Source organism: Camelus ferus, chromosome 16 (genome assembly GCF_009834535.1).
Source record: "Camelus ferus isolate YT-003-E chromosome 16, BCGSAC_Cfer_1.0, whole genome shotgun sequence".
In the NCBI taxonomy this organism is placed as follows: Eukaryota; Metazoa; Chordata; class Mammalia; order Artiodactyla; family Camelidae; genus Camelus; species Camelus ferus.
Window position 1 is genome coordinate 44,150,769 of NC_045711.1, and position 22,928 is coordinate 44,173,696.

General features: G+C 50.5%; 1 protein-coding gene and 1 long non-coding RNA gene across 2 annotated transcripts in view; one reads left to right on the forward strand and one right to left on the reverse strand.

Moving 5' to 3' along the window:
- ASIC2 (acid sensing ion channel subunit 2) overlaps positions 1-22,928 on the reverse strand; it is a 924,670-nt gene that overhangs the window by 730,536 nt on the left and 171,206 nt on the right.
- Positions 12,628-22,888, forward strand: LOC116656823. Its single transcript, XR_004311810.1, has 3 exons — positions 12,628-13,003; positions 22,451-22,457; positions 22,877-22,888. It is a non-coding gene; the product is annotated as an uncharacterized LOC116656823 (long non-coding RNA).

Below are 22,928 nucleotides of genomic sequence, written 5' to 3' on the forward strand. Positions count from 1 at the left end.
GTGGTCATCAGTGACCTCTGAAGCACCAATGTCAATGACCTCTTTTCCATCGCCCCCTGAGCATGACCCCGCGCCTCCACTCGGGGGAAGTGCAGGTCTCAGCTCCAGCACTCGCTGCTTCTATGCCTTATATAAGTTACTCCCTTTCTCTTTTTTTTAAATTTATTTTGGGGGGTATTTATTTGTGTATTTTTAATGGGAAGTACTGGGGATTGAACCTAGGACCTCATGCATGCTAGGCAGGTGCTCTATCACTGGGCTACACCCTTCCCCCTTCCTCCCTTCTCTGAGCCTCAGTGTCCTCACCTGTCAACACAGCTACACTGAGAAGTGTCTGCGGAGGGCCCTGAAGAAATGGCAGCATTCTTCGGATGCTATCAGCAGACGGCGGTGCAGAGTGGTCCCCACGGAACTGTCCCTCTCTGTGTATCCCACTGCTAACCTCACTTGGCTCCTCTTGACTCCTGCTTTTAGGGTTTCTCCACCCACCTTTCTAATCAGACCTTTTCTGTCTCCCTTTCTTCCTCCAAAATGTGGATATTTTCAAGTTCTGCCTGGGCTTCTGGTATTCTGTTTTGATCCTCTCTCCTTGGGCGATTTCAGCTTTGTTTTCCCCACGACGTGCAGGGCGCCATCCCTCTGAGCCTCAGTGAGACTCAAGCCTCAGCGCTCACGAGCGCTCCCTCTTCTCCAGAGCACTCAATTCCAAACTTGCTTCTCTGCAATGTCACTCTTATGCTAATGACACCTCTTTCTTCTTGGTCCTCAAGGCTTAAAACCTTGAAGTCATTGCAACTCTTTCCCACCCTTTGCTTCCAAATCTGTTTCCAAGTCCTCTCAACCTCAATCATCTCCTGCATCTTTGAATATCTCCCCATCTCCTTGCCCTTCCTGAGTTTACCACTCAGGTTCCTGCCACCCCAGGTGGGGGGGATGGGGGAGCATCCCAATAGGCCCACTGAAGGTCCCTTAAAGGTCTCCCAGACCCCAGGAGCTCCTCCTCTCATCTATTCTTACTTCTGAATGGGTCCTGTGAATGCCAAAGCCCTCATAATTAGCCTCTACCCCCAACCTGCCATGATTGCCCATTGCCTTTTGAATGCAATAAGCATAGCTCAACAAAGATTGATTACAGCATCTCCTCTGTGTCAGGCACTGTGGTGAGCATTGTGAGAAAGACTAATGAAAACAGATATAGTCGCTGACGCCCCAGGGCATTAAGATCTAATTGTTCGGGTGACTGGACCACAAAGCCTGGTGCTCGCTGCGAGCGCGCAGGCGCATGCGGTACTGAATAAGGCATGCTTTCTTCATTCGATTTTAACCTGTCTTCCCAATTTGAATTTTCCTTCTTGTGCCTTCTGCTTAAACTGGGTTGAACCACCTATGTTTCCATGTTCTTCTACCTCCTTCACTTTGCTTATGCTGTTTCCTTCCCTGGAAAAGCCTTCTCTCCAATGCTGCTTGGCCAAATCTTGTTTATCCTTTACAGACTTTCTCAAAGGATACCCTTTGCTGATCACCCTACTCAGTTGCAATCTTTTTTTCCCCTCACCTCCCAAATCACCTTAGATGAAGCACCATCTTGCATTTTCCATGTTTGGAAAAAAAAGACATTTATGTAGTAACTTACCTGCCCAATTAGATAGCAAATTCATTAAGCGTAGAAAAATTTTTTAATATCTTTGCATCCCCAACAACTAGGAAAGTGTTTCCAAGGATGCATTTACCTACACAAATCACATGTATCATTTAGAAGCAGCTTTTTTCCTGCACTGAGAAAGAATCCTTTACCTAAAATAAAATTTTTAAAGATTTCCCACAGGTTTTTTAAAGTAAATCTTCAGATTCATTTAAACTTGTTTATGGATTATCAGCTATTAGCCTGGAGGAGAACTGCGGCTTGGGAGAAATCAAACAAAAAAGTAAAATTGTTAGAAACCACTGCCCACTAGTGATTTCCTAGAAAAGAGGGTAGCTCTTCCCTGACTATGGGAGCTATTTAGAAAACAGGATTCTGTTTTCAGAAATAGAATTAAAGCATAGTATTTACTTTCCAAAACCTGTATTGGAAGTAAGAGCTAGATTTGGAGGAGCTGGCATTATGGGAAACACTCAGAAAGATGCTATCATACACACGAGTGACACTGGGGTCTTCCGGGAGTTCCTGGAGTCCTGGGACATTGGCTAGGAGTTAGCCTGGGGTCCTGGTTGCCAGTAAGGGCCTGTCTGGGCACCTGATGGACAACCTGCCCCTGCTGCTTTGTGATGACATGAAGTGGGGTGAGGATGGGCCGTGATCTCCGTTAGGTCCACCAGAATTCCTGGGCAGAGCAGGAGCTGGGGGTTGGCCACCTGGATCCTTGGGCAACATGAGCACAGATGGTGGAAGACAAAGAAATAGCAGATCGTTTCACACCTTCAGCCAAGATCTGCGTTCCTTCCAGTGCTACAAACAAACAAGGTACAAATTTGGATGCAGGTGGCCTTGAAAATATGTCAGTTGGCCTATGATTTTCTCAGGATCAGGATTCCTGCCCGGGCCCAGTTTCCAGCTGGAGTAGACTTGTTTAAAAAAAATTATTTTTTAAAAAGACATCATGGTTGCCCTGATGTGGGTCCTGATGCAAAAAGATGTCCTAGGATCTTCAAGCGCCCCAACTGCACACCAGCATCCTCCAGACCCCTGGTTTCACCTCGCACATTGTCAGGGACCCTGAGGGACATCCAGTCATCAGCTTTGTCCCAGCCCTAGATGTCCAGTCTGCCGCAGTCTAAAGACCGTGTTCCTAACTCATACAGGAAACCTCTGTAGTACTAGCTGACGTAACACTAGCCCTCAGTGACTATTAGCCAATGTCATTCGTCCATTTATTATTTATTTGATCATCCACGTCCTGTATTCACTATGCTGCGAAATACAGTGACCCTCCCTGGAGAAGTTAGGGAAGTTTAGTAGGTGAGACCATTAAGTCAGAGAGACCTGGGTTTGAGTCCAGACTCTTCTACCTACTAGCTGTGTGACTTCCAGCAAGTGTCTTACCTTCTCTGAGCCTCAACTGTAAAATGAGCATAATAGTATCTACCTGGATATACTGATATGAACATTAAATAAAATAATGCAGACAGAGGTCCGAGCATGATACCTCCTGAATGATAAAGCAATATCAATGATAATGTTAAAATATTAATCATTGTTTTTCAGGATGTGTTTTGGTAGGAGATATGCTATGGTTAGGGGATGGGACAATTTATAAGGGAGGCCAAATCAGTGGTATAAGCTATACGTGCTCAAGGAGTTTCCAGGCAAGAAGAGCTGGGTGGGGCAGGAGGCAGGTGAGGCTCCCTGGAGAGATGGGCATGGGCAGAACTGGGACAGCAGAGGGGAGGAGAGGTCCATGTGGAGAACTCCAAGCCGAGGACTCGGTGCTGGCTCATTTGGGAAAGCTTTTGTATTTAAGGAGGAAAGATGATAGAGTTGCTTTTAATTATCTTAAAGACCCAGCGCAAAATGGGTTTTGGAGTTTGGATGGGGAATTATTGCCAAAGCATCATTAGTCCTGATGGCCTGGCATGTATCTCTGACAAAATGGGGAGTCTGCAAGATAAATGACTCGAACCAAGCTAATTACAGGGAACCGTCTCGGGAGAGAGGGAGACATGAGCATTCTCAGCCAGGTTCTGCCTCCATCCCGCCTGAAGCAGCCCCTCTGTGCCTCCCACCACCCAAGAACAGAGCAGAAAATGACAAAAGAGCAATTGATGATGCTCAGGGCTAGCTCAGAGCTGCTGATGGGTCTGGAAACATTCTCAGGCTCCTCAGTGACTGCTGGAGCTCCCTAAGGCTGGGGAGGCCACAGGCTTTCGTCCCTGCTAGCATCTGAGTGCTGTCCCAGACTCTCATCTCACAGCTGGGGAAACTGAGGTCAGGGCGTTCACTGTCACACAGCAAGATGTTAATGGACCTGCTACCTCCTATAGCTTCCATGTTGCTTGGTGATTAAGACGAGCATCAGATTCTTGCTCTGCTGCTTGCTAATGGTGCGGTCGTAGACAAGTTCAATAAACTCTCTGAGTTTTGGTTTTCTTACTTGTAAACTGGAAATTTCCTTCCTTCCTCCTTTCTTTGCAGGGTGACTGATACATCCCTGTTTGCCCAAAACTTTCCTGGTTTTAGCACTGAAAGACCAGCAATCCAGGAAACCACTCCATCTCTGCCAAACGCTGTTTCTTTGTTCAGTGATATTGCCTGATTCGGTTCCAGGTTCTGGGACAGCAGCCACTCAGAGGAGATCCCTGTTTTTCAGGAGCTAACATCCTAATTCTATCAAGGGAAGACAGACTTGGATACATTGATACATTCATAAAATAACACCTATGCGGCACATATGAAACTGAGTGTCCAATTCTATACTACGTATGTTATAAATGTTGTATCATTGTAAATGTAAATAATACTGGGAAGTAAATATCAATATACGCCCTCCCTAATTAACAGATGGGAAACTGAGGCTTGGCTTTATTAACTAACTTTCCTAAAATCACACTGAGAGTAAAAAGTAAAGCCAGCATTTAAACCCTGGAGTTCCAAGGCTCATGTGCCCAGCCCTGACACTCTACCACCCCATGGGTGGCAAATATAGGATTTAGCCTGAGTCAGGCCACAGGGAAAGCCCACTTCTTACCCAGGCTGTTGATTAGCTCTTAAGAAGGTTGGGTTTGATTTCCCCTCCCAGCTGGTTTGGGATCTGTGGTCCTCACCACCAGGCCACGTGGCAGATGTCATGAAACTTACCCCTCAGAGGCATCTACTCCAGCTCCAAGCACCCAGCAGACATGGGAGCCTTTCCTTACCATTCTACTTCCATCCAAGAGAACCATCCGGGAAGAGGGTGGTGGTGTTCTGACCATGACGCAACTGACCCATCAAACCAGGAAAGCACAACGGTACAGAGCCTGCAGGATTCCTGGGGTATGGGGATGCTCCGGCTTTGAGGAGTCTGAGGCCAGGAGCATCTACTAGCAGAAGATGGAAAACGGGCGATGTCCCAGTGCCGGCCAGAGCTCTGTGCCAAGAGAGAAAATGGAACCCATTTCTCTCGGACCTCCGGGTCCCCTGGCAGATGACAGGCTGATGAACGAGGACCATGACTGAGGAATATTGCCAGTTTCCAAGGAGGCTGACTGGTCTATCCATCTACCCAACCCCATTTATAGGAAATGTACAGACTGGTACTATTGGAAGGAAATTTATCTGTCACCCAGTACAAGGGCCTCCTTTTGTAGATGAGGAAATGGAGGCCCAGCTTGGAGAAAATGACTTCTCAAGGTGATACAGGACACCAAGAGACAAATCTATGCCCCAGATTGCCCGACTCCAAACACATGCACTTCAACAAAAATTCATGGCTCCTCCATATGGCTGGGCTCTGAAACTCTTTATGGAGAACATGACTCCCTTTTCTATACTTTCCATCTCTATAAAGGAGGCTTAAGGGTGGAAGGGTGGAGCCCGAAGTCTATGGGTCACTGGCGAGCATCAGCTGGAGAGGGAAATCTGGCAAGTTTTTGCTCAATGTGGTCCAAACAGGTCTAAAAAGGATCTTAGGGCCACCCATGGACATCAGGTGTGTGGTGGGCAGAGAGAAGGTGGGAGGAGGAAAGGGAGAAGTAAAAAGAAGGAGGAAAGAGGGAGGGACAGAGAGAGACTGTCAGTGGGTTGTCAGCCCGGGCTGGACCAGAGCGAGCCTTAGAACTATATCTGTGGCACCTGCCTTCTATACCTCGTGCCCACCCAGCACGTATGTGGCAGAAGCTGTGGGGAAGGGCCCAGAATTCACAGGCAGGCTGAGCTGAGCCAGCATCCAGCCTCGCTACCACCTGCGGTATAACCTTGAGCAGATCCGAAGCCCTCCCTCTGCCGCCCACCCTCTCGATCTGTTTCTTTATCTGTTAGAAAGCTCAACAGAGAGTGGGTTTATAAAATGCTTGTCACAGGGCCTGGCCTAGAAAGCTCCAAATAAATGGCAACTCTCACCACTTTGTCACCGTTGGTGGGAACATTTTGATATCTGCCTCCCGGACTGTGTTATGAAGAGCTGCCAGTTGGTGGCGCTCCTCAACTGCCCCCAGCCCCGCAGGGCAGCCATGCTCTGGTCCCTCCGGCTCTGCTGGCTTAAGCAGGAGCCGCGTCTGCTTCCCATTGGTTCAGGACGGCATTTGGAACAGAGCATTTACAGTCCTCCTGGTGTAGCTGGAACGACACTGACAATAGCTCAGCATCGCAAAGCAGATAAATTAGAGGGCGGAGGAAACGCAGTCTTGCTACAGAAGGATTCACCATATACTTCCTTTAATTGGGAGCCTCTCCAGAGCACTAAAAGTCCAATTTCCATTTGCCGAAATTCTCTTTCCCTGTAGCTGTCTAGGAACGTGCCTAGGGTGAACAGGAGGACTGGGGAGATTGGTGCAATCTTTCCCTCCATCCCCTCCTCTCACCTTCTCAGAAGGCTCTTTAATTTGGTCCAAGTTGCTGACCTGCAAGGAGCGGCAGCGAGGGGGCGTGAGGCACAAAGCTGCCCGCTATCTCCGGCTGTTCAATTCACTACTGCTGCTGCTGCCTTGGGCCGGTGAGCACCCTGTCACTCTAAGTCACTCTCTTCTGGAGCTCAGACCCTGCGGGGAGATGGGGACAGTGAAGGAAGAAAGGGCCACCCTGTGACAACCATGCAGACACATGCCGTGACAGTTATTTCTCGTTCAGTATCCCCTAGCTTTCAAGACATCTGGGAGTCAGCAGCCCCTCTGTCCATCACCCCAGCCTCCCAGCTTACTGTCCTCCGCCCTCAGCTGGGCAGAAGGGCTGAGCTGGCCTTACTTTGCTTCTCCGGCCACCTGCTGCAGCACTGGTCTCACAGACCTTTCCAGAAACCAAGCTCAGCGTAGCAGCAGAGGAAGGATTGGGAGGCAGCAGGCTCAGGTTCAAGCCCAGCTGTGTGACCTTTGCCTGGTCCTTCAACCCTTCCAAAGCCCAGTTCCTCATCTGTAAGAGGGTGATGGTCACGCCGCCATGCTGACTTGCGTGGAGGACCACAGAGGGAAAGGATGCATGCATCCAGTGCAGCACAGGCACTCCGCGCAGGACACGTCCCTTCCTCTCCTCCAGGGACGGCGGGTGGTACCCCAGACATGTCCCTTCCTCTCCTCCAGGGACGGTGGGTGGTACCATGGACATCACTAAGCCACCACATTCAGGTAGTCATGGAGTCCTCACTTCTGGTGTATAGAACAAAGGAGAAGGCCACAGACATTTTCTGCCTCCAAGCGTGCAGAACAGGAATTGGGTCTCTCAGGGGAGCCTGGTGCCGGTCACAGTAGCCCTTCACCCCTCCAGAGCTGGGACCTCTCAGCCTCGTCTGCTGATCACCCTCAATTTCCACAGGCTGGCCTGCAGGGCCCCAGCTCCTGGGGCTAGTGCAGCTCCACTCCCACGACCCAGGTTCAATCCATCTTCCTCCAAATCCAGGAAACTGGCCTGATTCCCGGGGCTCTGGTTTGACCTGCCCTGGCCCACCTTGGACCCCTGGTATGGAGGCTGTGATCCACTGACAACACTCTCTCTCCTGTTTTCTCCCACCCTCACCCTACCTGAGGCTGCGTGGGTGCCCTACCCGATTTCAGAATACTGCCCTGGCCAGCGCAAGATTTGACTCATTTCTATATTTATATAAGACTTCTATATAAGACTTATTTTTATATTTAAAAGATCTTAAGAATTCTCAAAATGTTTGTGTGTGCCCCCAAAGGAGGAGATTCTTTGGATGCAAAAGGCTCAAATTTCAATGAATTATTATCCAAATACAGAGAAAAATAAATTTTAATGTTGGTCGATCTCTTGAAATGCTGTTTTGGGAACCCCATAAATGATACTCTCAGCAAGGAGTTTTCAAACTTGTTTAGGTGATTGAGTCTCTGAAAGTTTATTTCCTCTTTCCAGAGGCAAAAATACTGTTATTTAATTCAACTGAGAATTATAAAAACACTAATGTAAGTTACTCCTTTTCTTGTTATATTTTAAGCATGGTGCTAAGTGCTTTACATGGACTAGCTCACTCAATCCTCACAATAATCCTGGAGGAAGCATAGCTACTACTATTTATTGCCATTTCATAAATGAGCAAATTGAGGCTCAGAGAGGTGAGGACACTTGTCCGATGTCACTTTGCCAGTTGGCAATCAGTGAATCAATCCAGAAAGTTAGATCGGTCCCCAGCTTTTATTTCTGCCCTCTCACCCCATCTCTGGAACTCAGAGACAACGTCACCAGTTAGATGTGACTATGTTATGTGTAAGTCACAGCGAATTAGAGCCATTAACCCGTGGGCTGATTCAGACACCAGCACGACAACAAATCCAAGCATGAGTTATCAGCTGTTTGATAATATTTGGCTACTAACTTTGCTAATTGTGCACTCATTTGTCATCCGCGAGTGAGTGACAGCAGGAAAACAGCAGGAGGCACCAAAGGTTTAAGCAAAACATATGGGAGAAAAGCTTCACTGGGAGGCATTTCGATGTCTCAGCCTACTTTTCCCCTCCATGCCAACTGGAAAAAGTCACCACTACTGTGTATCAGAGGCAGAACATCCCAGCCTGGTTCGTGGAAATCTGTGTTATTTTAGAGATGTCCGCGCGCTGGCGATCCTTCTTGGGTTCCCTCCTGGCGTTCTAACCCAATATTCTAGAGGGGTACACGCCCTTCTCTCCAGCTCCAGTGACCCTGTGCCGTGGGGATTCTCAGCAAGGGGAGGAGGCACCCCCACGGGGACGGAAGTTTACCGGAAGCACAGTTTCGATGTGCTTCCCAGCCTTGTGGAATGGTGGTTCCAGGGTGACCCACGCTTCTCTCCGTATACTCCACACCTACGCCCTATGGGACCGGAGCGCCCGCCCCTTCCACTCTCTGATTGGATGAGAGCCCAGGCGCAGCCAAACTACAGACTGGACAGAAAACAAGGGCTTTGGGTCTCCCTCCAAAAGATGAGCTCCTTCATCAGATCCCTCTCTTCAAAATGTAGAGCAACAGGCTCCAGAAGAGGAGCTGGCACTGAGAGGTGCAGGGGGATGAGCTGGATGGTGGCTGCAATGGGCCAGAGTGACAAGGATGCAGGAACTGTGATTCAGAACAGGGAGTCAGGTGGGGCAAGCGGGAAAGTGGAGCAGATTCCCAGAGAGAGGAGGGGACTCAGAGAGACAGGTGAGACCCTCAAGATCAGCTCCTGGGGTCCATAAGGTAAACATACTTTGACAACTACTGTGTTATAAAATATATCATCAGATGTGCCTTGAGAATAAAATATGTAACATTTTTTTAAAGTTGCTGGCCATGAACAATAAGTTTATACTGTATAGCACAGGGAACTACATTCAATATACTGTAGCAACTTATGGTGAAAAAGAATACGAAAACAAATATATGTATGTTTATGTATGACTGAAGTATTATGCTGTACACCAGAAATTGACACAATATTGTAAACTGACGATACTTCAATAAATATATATGTATATATGTGTAATATATATCGATAGATAGATACACACACACACACACACACACACACACACATATATACAAGAAAAAAAAAGGTGCTGGCTTAGAAAAAAGTCTGCCCTTTGGGAACTGTCCATTGTTTGTTAAATGTATTGTCACTTAATACAAAACCTGCCATTTTTCATGATTACCACCTCCTGTATTTTTCTCTCTACTTGTAAATAATTCCTCCCAGAAAGTAAGCCTTAACCAAAATGTGTCAAATGATCTTGCTTAATTTTATTATCATAGTGTACTCCTTTTATAGACATGTACATTTAAAATATCATTAACTTGTGCTAAATGTTGTAAAAACATTGTGTACTGTTTTAAAGGAAAAGTGCACACTATATTTAACTGAGATTGCTTCCTCTCTTAAAAAACAAAAACAACAACAACAAGAAGAAAAATGCCTGCCTTGTTGCTGCCCCTGGTGTCTGAGAGGTGGGTGGTTGCTCTTGGATTCCCATGAATTTCTCCTCCACTTTCTGAGCATCTTTATCACAACCCACCCAACTCCCACACTTTTACGCCAGCCAGCCTGAGTGAACCTCTGCTCTTTGCAACCAAATAGCACCTAAGCCCTTGAAAGAACAGCGCTTGGGGGATCTGAACTGCTCTGAGGTGCCTCCCTGCATCTCCGGGTTATCAGAAACCTCTGAAACCTCAGGAGTGGTTCCATTGCTTCCCTCATTAGCTCCATCACGTCCCCGCCCTTGCTCCTCCTCCACGAGCTGTTTACAAGGCTTTCTACCTTTGCTTACTGCTCACTCCCAAGTTCCCAGCCTCCTCCTTGACTCCATCTCCCACTGTGATCCTCTCTCTGGCTCCTGCAGAGCTGGGGCTCATTTACATTTCACTCACCAACCTCATTTAATTTTCTACAGTTAATTCGATGTTCACCTAGTAGCCCCGGATTGCATTTTTATTCATCACCTCTGGGGCTCTGAAGGGTATCTGCGTGCTGGCTTCCCCGCCGAGATGCCCACTTAAGCGGAGACGACCACACAGCTCACAGGCTGGGAGAAGTTCCTGCTGGAGGGACAGCTCAGTAACCCCTACTCTGGCAGCAGCCCTGGGGGTCAAGCCCCTGGAGGGCGGGCAGCGCCCTCTGCCTGGGCTGTTTTACCTGTGAAAGCGGCACCAAACTGCGCCTTCCTGCCTGGTAATGACTCATTGTGCATCCATCTCTAGGTTGACTGCCTGCTGTGCAAAGCATTTCCTTCACCTTAGCCTAAAATAGCTTAAGCTTCAGGGGATGCTGCCTAGTGCCTGTATTATCACAAGGTTTGAGAAGGAGAAATTAAGATGAAATAAGATAAAGTAAGATAAGGTAAAATAAAATAAATGCTTCACAAAAAACACAATGGAAAAGGTGTGGTGGTTTTGAGACAGAGAGCCACAGAGAAACTTTGGGTCATAACAAGCAAAAGGCGGTGCAGCAAATTACCTCTGTAGTTCCTCGCTCTGCCAGCCATACTTCAATTAAATAAATAAATACGTAAATACATAAATAAATAAGGCAGTGCAGGTACTTCCTCGCCATCTCCACCTCCATCTCCACCTCCATCTCTGCCTCCACCTCCATCTCCATCTCTATCTCTGAGTAGCTGGCTCTAGGCGTGGGCTTCCTGGCGGTGTGACTCTCAGACCAACAGGGAACCCACCGTCAGTGGGTGCTGCATGGGACCAACGTTTTGTTTCAGGCCGTCTGCTACTCTCCAAGCTAGTTATGGAACGCTTGCAGCGAGCAATAGTGACTGAAGTCTGCAATTCTGTTAAGGAGCGGAGGTTGCAAATATTGGCCAGTGATCCCGTCTTCAGCCCTGAAGCAGTAAAGACGGGATTCTATCACCTACAAATTTCCACTGCATTTGTCCTATCTCGGGATTTATTGGGAAGGAATGGCCTGGCCTGTTTCCTTTCATGTTTCATTTGGGCCCCAAGGGCTATCCATAAAAAGGAGGTCACAGCGGAAGTCCAGCTCTCTAGAAACAGGTCCAGAAATCCACCGGTAGGTAGCTTGTACATCAGGCCTCCCTTTTACAACCCTGACTCAGTTTGCTTCAAAATTTAGATCCAGCATCCCAGGAGGCTGAGGTACAGATTCCTGAGCACCTCAGGGCTGTATGGCAGGGGCTGGGACCACAGCCCCGATCCGCCACCTCTGTCTGTGAGCATGCGAAATGCTGTAAGCTGCGGAATCCAGTTTACAAGAGTATCATTCTCCCTGTGGGCAGAGAACCCTGCCAGTTCCTTCCCTCACTACCCACCCTGAGCCCCGACTGGCTCTTTGGCTGCTCCCGTTTATTTCGGCTGCCTTCTCCAGTTTTGTTTAGCATCACTTCCTCTGGCCCGATGCATGGGAGGGCTGGCACAGCTCTAAGGAGCCCCCTTAGCAAAAGCAGAGGACCTCTCCACCCCAGCAAGCTCTCCTGGGCAGCTGGTGTTCAGGGCCCTGTTCTGTCGTTGTCACTTGGGCAGGTCCGAAGGTTCCTCCCTGCCACCAGCCAGCCGGCAGGTGCAGTTTGGGAAAACGAACCCTTTGATAAATTGTTCTTCATTAACCAGGAGGGACCTCTGAAGGTGGGCCAGTCTCCCTCAACTTCAAGGGGAAGGCCATGGAGTGGACCTCCTGCAGATGACACGGGAACACCGCTGTTCGGCAATCTCCACGTCCCCCTTAAGAAAGTGACGTTGGAGCTGATTCCAGTAGACCTTTAAAAAGGCACTTTATTAAAGTCTCAGAACCGATTAGACACAAGTCATGCTGGGTCTGTCGGGCTCAATTTACTGTCCTCTCTCCTTCCCCAAAAGGAGCTGAGCCAAGCAGATAGGTCTCCCTGGAACAGGCAGGGATCAATTCCAAGGCCACCTTACCTGGGTGACCCAGAAAGGGCTCTTCCCCTTCCTCCCTCCCTCCACCCAGGTCCCCCCTGCAGAATGGCACTCAGTGAGCCATCTGAGTTCACTGTCTGACCCAGGAGCCACTGGCCACATGGAGCTACTGAGCACTTGAAATGTGGCTGGTCTGAACTGAGATGTGCCTAGCGTAGGGGGAAAAAAAAAGGGTAAAACATCCCACTAATATCTTTGCATTGATTGCACGTTGAAAGGATAACATTTGGGATCTCTGGGATTCAAGAGAATAGTCCAAAAATTAATTTCACCTGGCTCGTTTCACTTTTTAAACATGGCTGCTAGAAAATTTTAAAGTGCATTTGTGACTTGCCTTCATTTTCTATTGGACAGCGCAGTCCTGGGGCAGTGTCGACTGGAGAGGTCAGCAGAGGCTCTGTGTGAATAGAGGGGGAAGGAAGGGTCCACCAGGCTTTGATTCTGCCACTTTCCTGCTCAAAATGCTCTACAGGCTGTTCATGACGCCCTCCTGAGGCTGTGCACAGGTGGCCGGTGTCCCCTGCACCCCATCTCATCTCCTTCAGCTCTTGTTCCCTGACCTCCCTCCCTACTGCTCCAGCCATCCTGGCCTTGCTTTCTGTCAACACAGCCAACCACGCCCCATTGCAGAGCCTTTGCACATGCTGTTGCCTCTGCCTAGAATGTTCTTTCCCAGATCTTTGCTTGCCTCCCTCCCCCTTTTAATCTAGTCCTCAACTGGAAAGTCACCTCCTCCAGGAAGCCACCCCTGATTCACCCCCCTAATCTCAATTAGGACCAATCACCGCCCCCTTGACTCTACTTCCCTTTTCATCAAAGCTCTTATTACTGCCTGACATTCAGTTACATATTTCCTTTCTGTCCCCTCCAGACAGGAGGCCTCTGTCTCTTTTGTCCACCACAGTGCCTGACATGTACTGGACACCTGCCCAGTAAATGTTTGCTCAGTGAACACAAAACAGCCCTCCCAGGTCAGTGGGATCAGACCAGTTTTCAGATGAGTAAACTCAGACTTGGAGTGAGGTTAGTGGAGGACAGAGCAGGGACTGGGTTCACTGACAGCCCAGGGCTTCAAGAGGATATTAGCTTGGTGACTTGGAAATCACCTTCCCCAGGATCTCAGATACCAGGAATGTGCCCCAACCCAAGAGGCCAGGACCAGCTTAGTATGGGAAGAATACAGGTCAAAGGCAGCAACTCCCGTGCTCTAGAGAGTTCCTGTGGGAAATGGACATGTGGGTTAAAAGGAGAGAGGGGGTCTGAGGCCCCACCTGCTGCCGCAGGCCCAGATACGGTCTGGCTTCACAGTCATCTTTGAGAAGGCATTCGTGGGCAAGTTACAGAGACTACCAGTAACAAAGTCCTTTCTGGATGCTGGGAACAGACCTGACAGCCTTTGAGCTGTCTCCACGCCATCTCCTCGACGGGACACCACTCTGCCCGGACACATCCAGAAATCAGGGGCTCGACACTCCCACCCACAGCAGGCCAGCTGGTTGTCTCTGGGATTGTTTTAATGAAGAGAAAACACAACACTTGCTGCTTTCAGGCCAACAGCTGCTTCCTCGTGGTGGATGCTTTTCAGACTCTTGCTCCAGTTTCCGTCCTCTGCAGCCGCCCTGAGCAAGACCAATTCCTCGTCCCCAGATCAGCCCTTCCGAGATGGGAGGTCACAGCGGCTTGAGAAGCTGAGCCTCCCCAGGAAGCGCGCTCTTGGCAGGGCTGTGATCTGACCCTGTGATCTGTCTCCCAGGCCAGGACTAGGCAAACAAGCACGATTGTTCCACGGTGACTCACTCCTGGGGGCTGGTTCTCTGAGGCCACGGCCGCCTCCCTGCTCACCCAGGATAACCCCGGCTCGCCTCGGCCAGCCTGACTTCTCTTCTAATTCCCAAACTCAAATGCGCTTTTTCTCATTACTTAAGCAACATCTATTCAAATACCTGTGTGCGCCAGGCACTGTGCTACACCCTGGGGGAAAGAATGATGGAGAAGACACAGCCCCTGGTCTAGTGGAAAGGCTGCCCATTCACAGGGCATTAAAACCCAGAGGGCCAGGCCTGTGATGGAGGCAAGTGCCAAGGGTACGTACCACGGGCACAGAGGACTTGCCCCATCCTGGGGATGCAGGGAGACCATTCTAGAGGAGGCGTTCATACTGCCAATTTCCAGTTGCCTCCTGGGAAATTCAGTCTGTAGGGCCCAGAGATGCTTCTAATAGAATCCAACCCCCAGTCTTCTTAAGCAAGAACCTTTGAAATCTTCACTTCACTTGTCTTTTCCACTGTAGCCTACACCGCATACACACCCAGTCACTTCTGTTTCCTTACTCTTTTCTCAAGCCTTTCCCTTCCCTCATTTTCTCAGGCAGTCCCTGCTTTTCGGTCTCTCTGCCACTCCACCCTCAACAGTGATGGGAGGGTCTTAGCAGGTACCGGCCCACAAATGGAAATGGAAACTTACTGCCTAAAGGCAAGACTCCCAGAAGCCTGCTGTGTAAAGCACATCACAAACTGGTCCCAACCAGCCATCCCTCCTGGTCCCCAGGAACCCTCACCTAGAAACCCCAAGCTCCAGCCACACAGGACTGCTTGCCCATTTACAAACCCTCACTTCCATTGACTGCCCCTCTGTGCTCCTTTACATGCACTGTCCCCTTCCCTTTCCTCTTAGCCCCACAAACTCCTACTCATCCTTCAAAACCCACTCAAATGTCACCTCTCTCTAACCTCCCTTTGGTCAGTCAGTTGTTCTTACCAAGAAAAGAACATTATTTTGTTGTAATGGTTCTATCCTTGTGTGGTGATCCGACAACTTGCTGGGTGTTTCTCCCAAACTCTGGCTTGGGGTTCTCAGAGTGCAACGGTGGCGTGGTGTAATTCATCTTTGATCCCAGGATGTGGTGTAGAATCCAGGAATAGCATTAATATCTAATGTTACTATTTATTAATAATGAATATAACAGTACTAGCAATGAATAATAATGGTAACGAATAATAATGAAATCAAACAGCACCATGATGCCAAAACAGCCACTGACTTTGCCAAGCCCGCACTAGGTACTCGATAAGCAAGATTTCATTTAATCTCCCAGCATCCTATAAAATCTTATTGCCCCCTTGCAGATCAGGGAACTACAGTATAGAGAATATAAATGTCTTTCCTGAAGTCAAGCATCTTATACATGGCAGAGGCAGGATTTGAAGCCACAGTTTGACCCCCGACCTGAGCTCTTACCCACCGCGCTACTCTGGGACCAGTAAAGGTACAGAGTCGCTTAACTCACAGGTGCCAGAGAACCGGCCCCTTAGCACCCCTTACTGCCATATTCCTGTGACCTTTGAATAGAAACTCAGTCATCAGCTGCATCCTGTATCTGGGGAGGTGGCATGACAGACCAGCTCAGTGAGACCAGGCTCTGCCAATCGCAGGCTTTGTGGCCCCAGGCAGCTTACTCACCTCCCTGAGCCTCAGGCTCCTCGTCTGTAAAATGGGGAAATGATGGCTCTAACCCAAAGGGCGACGGTGGGGTTACAGGAGATAATAGAAGCCAAGGACTTAGAATGGAAACAGCTCATCACAGGTTACCTACTGACATCACTGCCAACATCCTCGCACTCCCACCTTCATGAAACCGAAGAACGCTCCCGCCCAGAGGAAACTCTCCCTGGGTAGGTGACAACACTGGGTGGAAGCTCTGAGTAAGAGGGTGGGGTGGGGTGCGGGGGGCAGTGGCGGGACAGGAGGATGAACACTCTGGAAGCAGGGTCTCTCAACAGGGACAAAACCCACCCAGAAGCAGGCTCCCGTGTACCCTGGGAAGTGCAAGCTGAGCTGGGGAGCAGGGGAGGGGTGGGGGGGGGCAATTCATGAGCCAAAGGATGAGCCAGGGGTTAGGACTTCAGAGTCAGCAAGTGGCTTAAGGAGCCCCACCTCAGGTGGCAGTGCCCCCTAAAAGTCTGGCCTCCTGGGCATCAGGCTCAAGAGAACAGATGGAAGGAGGCTGACCTCACCATCATCCTGGGCTGGGCTGTTCTCCCCTGGCCCTTTTTTTTTTTTTTTTTTTTTAAACTTTCTTCTAAGGCTGCCCATGATTTCGGGACAGTGCTGGCTGGAGTTTCATGGGAGTCGCTCCTGCGAGCAAGTGGTCACCAGGCAGGGCCCGAGCTCACCCACCTGAGGCAGTATTGAAAGGCAAGAGAGAAAACTTGCAGGGCATCCAGGAGAAAGCTAGGCTTCAGCTGGGTGGGCCCGAAGGGAAACTAACCAAGCACTAAGGCTGAGAGGACAAAGGAGGACCCCACGAGCCACGTGATGAGCTGAATTCCCACAGAACACCAGGCTCTCGCTGGGTGACTTTGAAAAATGTTCTCACCCTCTCTGGGCCTCATTGCCTCCATCCTAGGACGAGGGGGTGAACTCCAAGATCACTTCTCTATCAATCATTCTACAAAGGTACTAGGAGACAGGCATTACCACATCCTTCTGAGCCTTTGTTTCCTCATCTGTATGATGGGGCTAAACATAGCTGTCTATTACGGTGACTGTACGCAGGCGCAGGGCACCCAAAGTGCCTCGCCTAGGAGCCAGCACACGTGGGTGCTCAATTACTTCTCACCACCCCCTTCCACCAAGGGAAGTGGACATTATAGGAGCCTCCTGTCTGGCCCTCTTCTTGCTTCAGTGACTCTGGGAGGCTGGGTCCTGGACCCTCATCAGCAGGTGGCGACCTGGCCATTGGACCATCCTCGCTGCTGGCCAACCGCTCTTTTCAATCAAAGCTTGTGTTCTGTGTTTGTCTTTATCAGAATGCAACATAGACTTAGGACAGAGAATTTGGAGCAAATTGAAGAAAAAGAAGAAAAAGAAATCCCTTGTGATTTTCTAGTCCCTAAACTCTCAAGCACTCCCTTGCCTTTCTCTTTCCATGCAGAGGACCGTCCAGTTGGGGTCATCTTCTATACACAGTACTCTTTCCTGCTTTCTGCTACTTCTCGTTAGAACAAACCTTCCCATCTTGGTGTCAACGCTGTTTTACTGGTGACGCTGAGATCTACCTACCCACCCCAGCCCCCACTGTCAGGCATTCATGACAATTGCTTTCCAAACATCCACGCTTTTAAACGAAATGGCCAAGGATGTTTAATTCATAAAGGACTTTTTTCCAACTGCTTTCAGAATTTTGTTTGCAGAACCAGAGGGCTTCCTGGTGCAGCAGAGGTCCCTCACCTTCCTGGTGATTTGGGGTGTCTGAGAGTCAAGGATCAGAAAGAAAAGAGTTTCCTAGGGAACTGAGTCTCGGGCTTGGCCCAGATCTCTGGGGAAGCATCACGAGAGTCTTGATGTTTACTTTTTCCTTTTCTGTCCTAGTTTGAATAGACCCCCAGGGCAGATGGGTTTCCAGAGCTACCTTAACTTTAAATATCTGCCTGGGGCTTCTCGTGCTCAATCCTATACCTTCCTTCCTTCCTCTACTACTGTGGGAGTTTGGAAGGCTGCCCCCCAAAAGAGGAGAAAATGGGCCTTCCTTGGTGCCGTAGGGGCTGGAGGCCAGGAAGGGGGAGCTGGGGTCCTGACACACGTGGGCCTGGATGGTCTGGGGACAGAGTCTTTGGCTGGGCTGCTCCCTTCTCGGCCTTCTGGCTCACTCCACCCTTCCTCGGTGCTCCTCATGGCTGTTGCCACCACTTGGGGTCCTGGAGATAGTCCATTTCTGCTGGTGGGGGCCCTGAACCTCGCCCAGTTCCTACTAGCTCTCCCCTCCCCCTTCTGAAAAGGGTGCCTTGCTCGCTACACTCTTAATAATAACCACTGGGGTTTGTAAAGCACCCTCATGTCCTTCATACGGTGATAAACCTGCCTTGCATCATTTCCAGTTATCCTCACAGCTTCCCCTATGATTAACCCCATTTTGCAGGTGGAGAAATGGAAGCCTTAGCGATGTAGGGTCATCTGCGATGGCCACACAGTTAAAGAAGGGTGAAGGTGGGATGTGAACCCTGACTCCGGCCGGTCTCTACTTCCTCCCCACTGTCTGGGGTCCACCGCCACCCACAGCAGACCTGTACTTCTCATGACCTCTGTGGGCATCACCAGGGGGCCAGCCCCCGGCACAGGTCATCCCAGCTGCTCACTGGAGGCGCCCTCTCTGCCGTCCCTGCCAGCCCACTGTTGGGTCCTCAGCCCTCTTACTGTCTCAGTACAGCTTGGGACATAACTTTCGGCTGTCCTCTAGACCCACTGTCACAAGATGGAAGAATGAGCAGATTCCTTGATTACTGCAAGGACACCTTCTCTCCTGAGTGTCGAACGTCTCACAGGTAATACCCAGTCACACCATGATGTCCTCATTCATCTTCCCAAGGGTTCTATGCAGTAAAAGAAGGAATCAGAGAAGTCAAGTCACCTTCTCAAGGCTACACAGCCCATCGGTAACTGAATCAGGACTAGAAGCAATGCCTGCTGGCTCTAGGCCCAGTGATTTCGCCTTTTTTCAATCTCTTGTTTTTTAAGTGACACAATGGAAGTCCAGAGAAGTGAAGAGGCTGTTTAAGGTCACATAGCATGTCAGCCGAGAAAGGCTGGGACAAGACTCCTCCAGTTTCCTGGCTCCTCTTCATAAAAAGCAAACAGAGCGTGAGTGAGTCAAGAGAATGCCCGTTCCAGTGTGCGGGTCCCTCTGGACCCTGGAGATGAAGTGGCTCTGATTGCTGGATTCTTACATAGTTGGGTAAATTCCATGGAGCCAGTGAGACCCACTGGGAACTTCAGGGCTGGAATGAAGGCCAAACGGATGGCGAGTGGGCACTAGGAGCCAGAGCACTGTGGTTTCAAGAAATGTCCACCCACCACTGCCCAGAGCAGGGGTGTGGTCAGCCATGCCCCCAACCCCAACTAACCTTGACTTCAAGAAACAGATGGGCCCAGTCATCTCCACAGTGGCGCCCTTCACAGATGGGCTGTAAATAGGGGTGGAGGAGCAGCTGGAAGAGCCAGTCACCACTGGGGAGACCAGGGGTCTCATCTGTCCCAAAGCAGGCCAAGGTATCAATCATTCAATCAAGGTGCTCTTTAGGGCTTGATATAAGTGATGAAAGGACTTAAGATGAAAGGATGTTAGGAATCGACGTAAGTGGCAAAAGGGCACGGGGAGGGACAGTGCCAACCCCTGCACTAATGCCTCCTCTCTTTGATTTCCTCGCCTCCACCTGCTGGGAGAGAGATGCTGTTCTTGGTAAGTGACTGTCCAAGGTCACACGGGGCAATCAGCACAAGCTCCAGCAAGGACCATGAGGTTTCCACACAACTGCCCGCCCCCCTCCCAGTCAGCATGCCATCACTCAGGAGGGCCGGTCAAGTGAAGGTTTACTCCGTGATCTCCGTGGGCCCCTCTAACACATTCTGGCTTCCCCAGACCGGCTGGCCAGCCTGTGCCATCACGTGGCTGCAAAGGGGTCACCTGGAAGAATCTCTACCGTCTAGAGCCTCTTCTCATTGAACAAGGCTGTTTCAGGACTGGGGACTCCAAATTAAAGCCCAGAGGCAGAGCATGGATCAGTTGAGGCCAGGATCTGCAACAGTAGCCCCATAGAGATGAACGGTGTGTCCAGCATCTCCCTGAATCAGCACTCACCTTGGACCCAGCCAGCCCCTCCCTCCTTATATCACTTTTGCCAGCACAAAGCTGGGCATTTCGGCTACACAGATAAGCCATTCACAGTCCCCGCCCTCACCCTCCCTCCCTCTCCCTCCAAGCCCCCATCCTTCCTTCCAACAAACATTAAACTGAACCCAGCAATGCGCTGTCCTAGGTGAAGTGCTGAGGGTGAAACAGTCAAGAATCTAGTTCCCGCCTTCACAGAGCTTAGAGTCTAGTGGGAGATATATTTATTCCTCAAAGCATCAAGATACAAATCATTGCAAACAGACAGGACTGTGAAGGCAAAGTCCAGGGTATTGTAAAGAAACACACCAGGGGACCTAATGTAGGTGGGGGAGGGGAGTAAGGAAAGCTTGCCATCTGACCTGAGATCTAACGATGACGGGGTCTGGAGGGCAGTGCACGGCAGGGCATGAAGGCCCAGAGGCCCTCGCCCCAGAACGTCAGAAAGTAAGCCATGGCAGTTAGAGTCCAGAGAAAAGTGGATGGTGCAGTGTGTGCAGTAAGGGAGAGAGAGGGGTGGGGAGGATCCTGCAGGGTCTGAGGGCCAGGTGGAGGTGTTTGCGATTCATTTTTGGTGCAGTGAGGAACCGTTGAAGTTCTCAGCTGAGGAAAGGTGGCATCAGCTGAGAACGCGGCACCCATCCACTCCGGATGGTGTGGAGAGCGGAGGGCACGGGGGGAGGAACTGATGCAGGAGGCTAACTGCCGTAATCCAGGTGAACCCAAGTGGTGGGACCCCCCCGCCAAAAAATGGACCAGAAGAGCCTCGGCCCCTGCAGGCAGCCGCAGAGAGAGGCTTGGGGGATGAGCTGGAAGGACCTTTGCAGCCAATGCAGAGAGGAGGTTCTTGGGCTCATTCCCCTGCCAGACTCTCTTGGAGAGAAGCAATGAATCTGCTCTGTCCCAGATGGGAGCCCTGCAGGGTCTGCCCAGAGCAGCAGCACAGGGGGTACAGGCACCGAAGGGAGGCTGCCCTAGTACACCACAGGGGCTGAAAGGGCATCCCAGCCTATCCACAGCAGCTCCCCGGAGCCAGGTATCTCATCCCAAATGCGACTGCCCCGCCAACCGAGGAAAGTCAGCAGAGACCCCCTGAGCTTTCAGCCCTGGACTTAGAAATGCAGCTACATCCAGGATAGTGGATTAGGGTGAAGTTGGGGGTCTCTGGCCCAGTGTCCCCTCCACTGTGGGCAAAGAAGCTGGGGTGGCAGCAGTGGCCCAAAGAGATGCCCACCCACAGGGTAGTGGTTGTTTCTATGTTGGCTCGGAGTGGAGAAGAGGAGGAGAAGAAATCCAAAGGAGGCGGGAGGGAGTCCTGGAGGGGAGCGGCCTCTGATCTGATGCGTGGGGCAGAAGAGAGGTTGCACAGTGGCTGCAGCCCAATCCGAGAGCTGCCCAGAGGTCAGAAAGCCCTGAGCCAGGACCTGCGGCTCTGATCCTGCAGGTTCTGCCCTGAACCCGAGAGAGGCCATGCTGTCGTCCCTGTGACCGCAGGGCACGCAGGTTGAGAATGGGGGTGTGGCTGGGGAAATATATGGACACAACGTTCCCATAGGGCCTTACCGAGGCTATCTGATAGGGGGGCCCAGGAACAAACAGAGGAGGCTTCCACAAGGCCGGAGTGGCAGGAGAGGGGTTGAAGAAGACTGCAAGCGGAGACAACAGCCGGACCAAGTGTTCAAAGTTGGATGGGCGGTCCCCTGTGGGGGATGGGGAGAGAGCAGGAAAGGTACCAGAGGTGGTAGCAGCAGCCTGAGCAAAGAAGGGAACTGCGCAGACGATGGAGAGCAGCGTGGCTGTAAGGTTGTTGGACGCAGCTTGGCAGGCGTGGTCCTGAAACAGCATCTCTGACTGCTGCGTCTGTCCTGCTCCCTGTGAAGGAGGGACCCAGCTTCCCTCGGCCTGAGCAGCGACCTGCCTTCGATTCTGCAGTGTCTCAGAACCATTGGAAGTCACCTAAGGATGGAGAGCTCCTTTCACAGAAGAGGAAACTGAGATCCAGGGAAGCACAGGGCCTCTCAAGGTCGCACAGCAGGCAGCGGAAGGGCCAGGGCAGGGGCCCAGGGCTTCTGCCGCCTAGTTCCTTTTCTGCTTTACAGAGTCTGTCCTTCCTCTGACTGGGTGATGAAAGTCTGTGCAGAAGGCAGGAGTTGGATGGGAGACACGAAGCCATGGATGAGTGAGTGGCTGGTCATCCCTCAGTGCTGATCACCATGGAAACAAGCGGCAGAGACAGATGGGGGCCCTGAAGTCAAGGGTCAAGCTTTTTTTATTCCCAAACTCACATTTTCCCGGAGGAAGAGAGTGTGTGTTGCTAAGACGTAATTCCGGGCGGACAGCTCTGGAGGCAGGGACTGTTCTTTGCTTCATCAGCAGAGCGATGGAGGCCAGCTGCCTCTGCAGTTTTAGAAATTGTGCCTCATGTCGCAGGGCTGACCCCAAAGCACCACGGAGGCCCTCATGCTGGCTGTTTCCAGACCCAGGCTCTCCCCAGTAATAACCGGACGTGGCTTTTCCGGAAGCATTTCTCTCTCCCAAAGCCACAGGGTGTTAACTTCAGCAGGAGATCTTCGAGGGTATAAGTTCCAACCTTTTCCTCTTTCAAACAAAATCCCGTTTAATTCTCACAACCTCGTATTACACACGGGAAAACTAACGTTGAGAAAGAGGAATGACTTAAGTTCACACAATGAGGAAGTGACAGGTGGGAGTGTCAAAGCCAGAACGTCTGAACTCTGGACCCCTCTTCTGCCTTTATCAGCCAGAGGAGGGAGA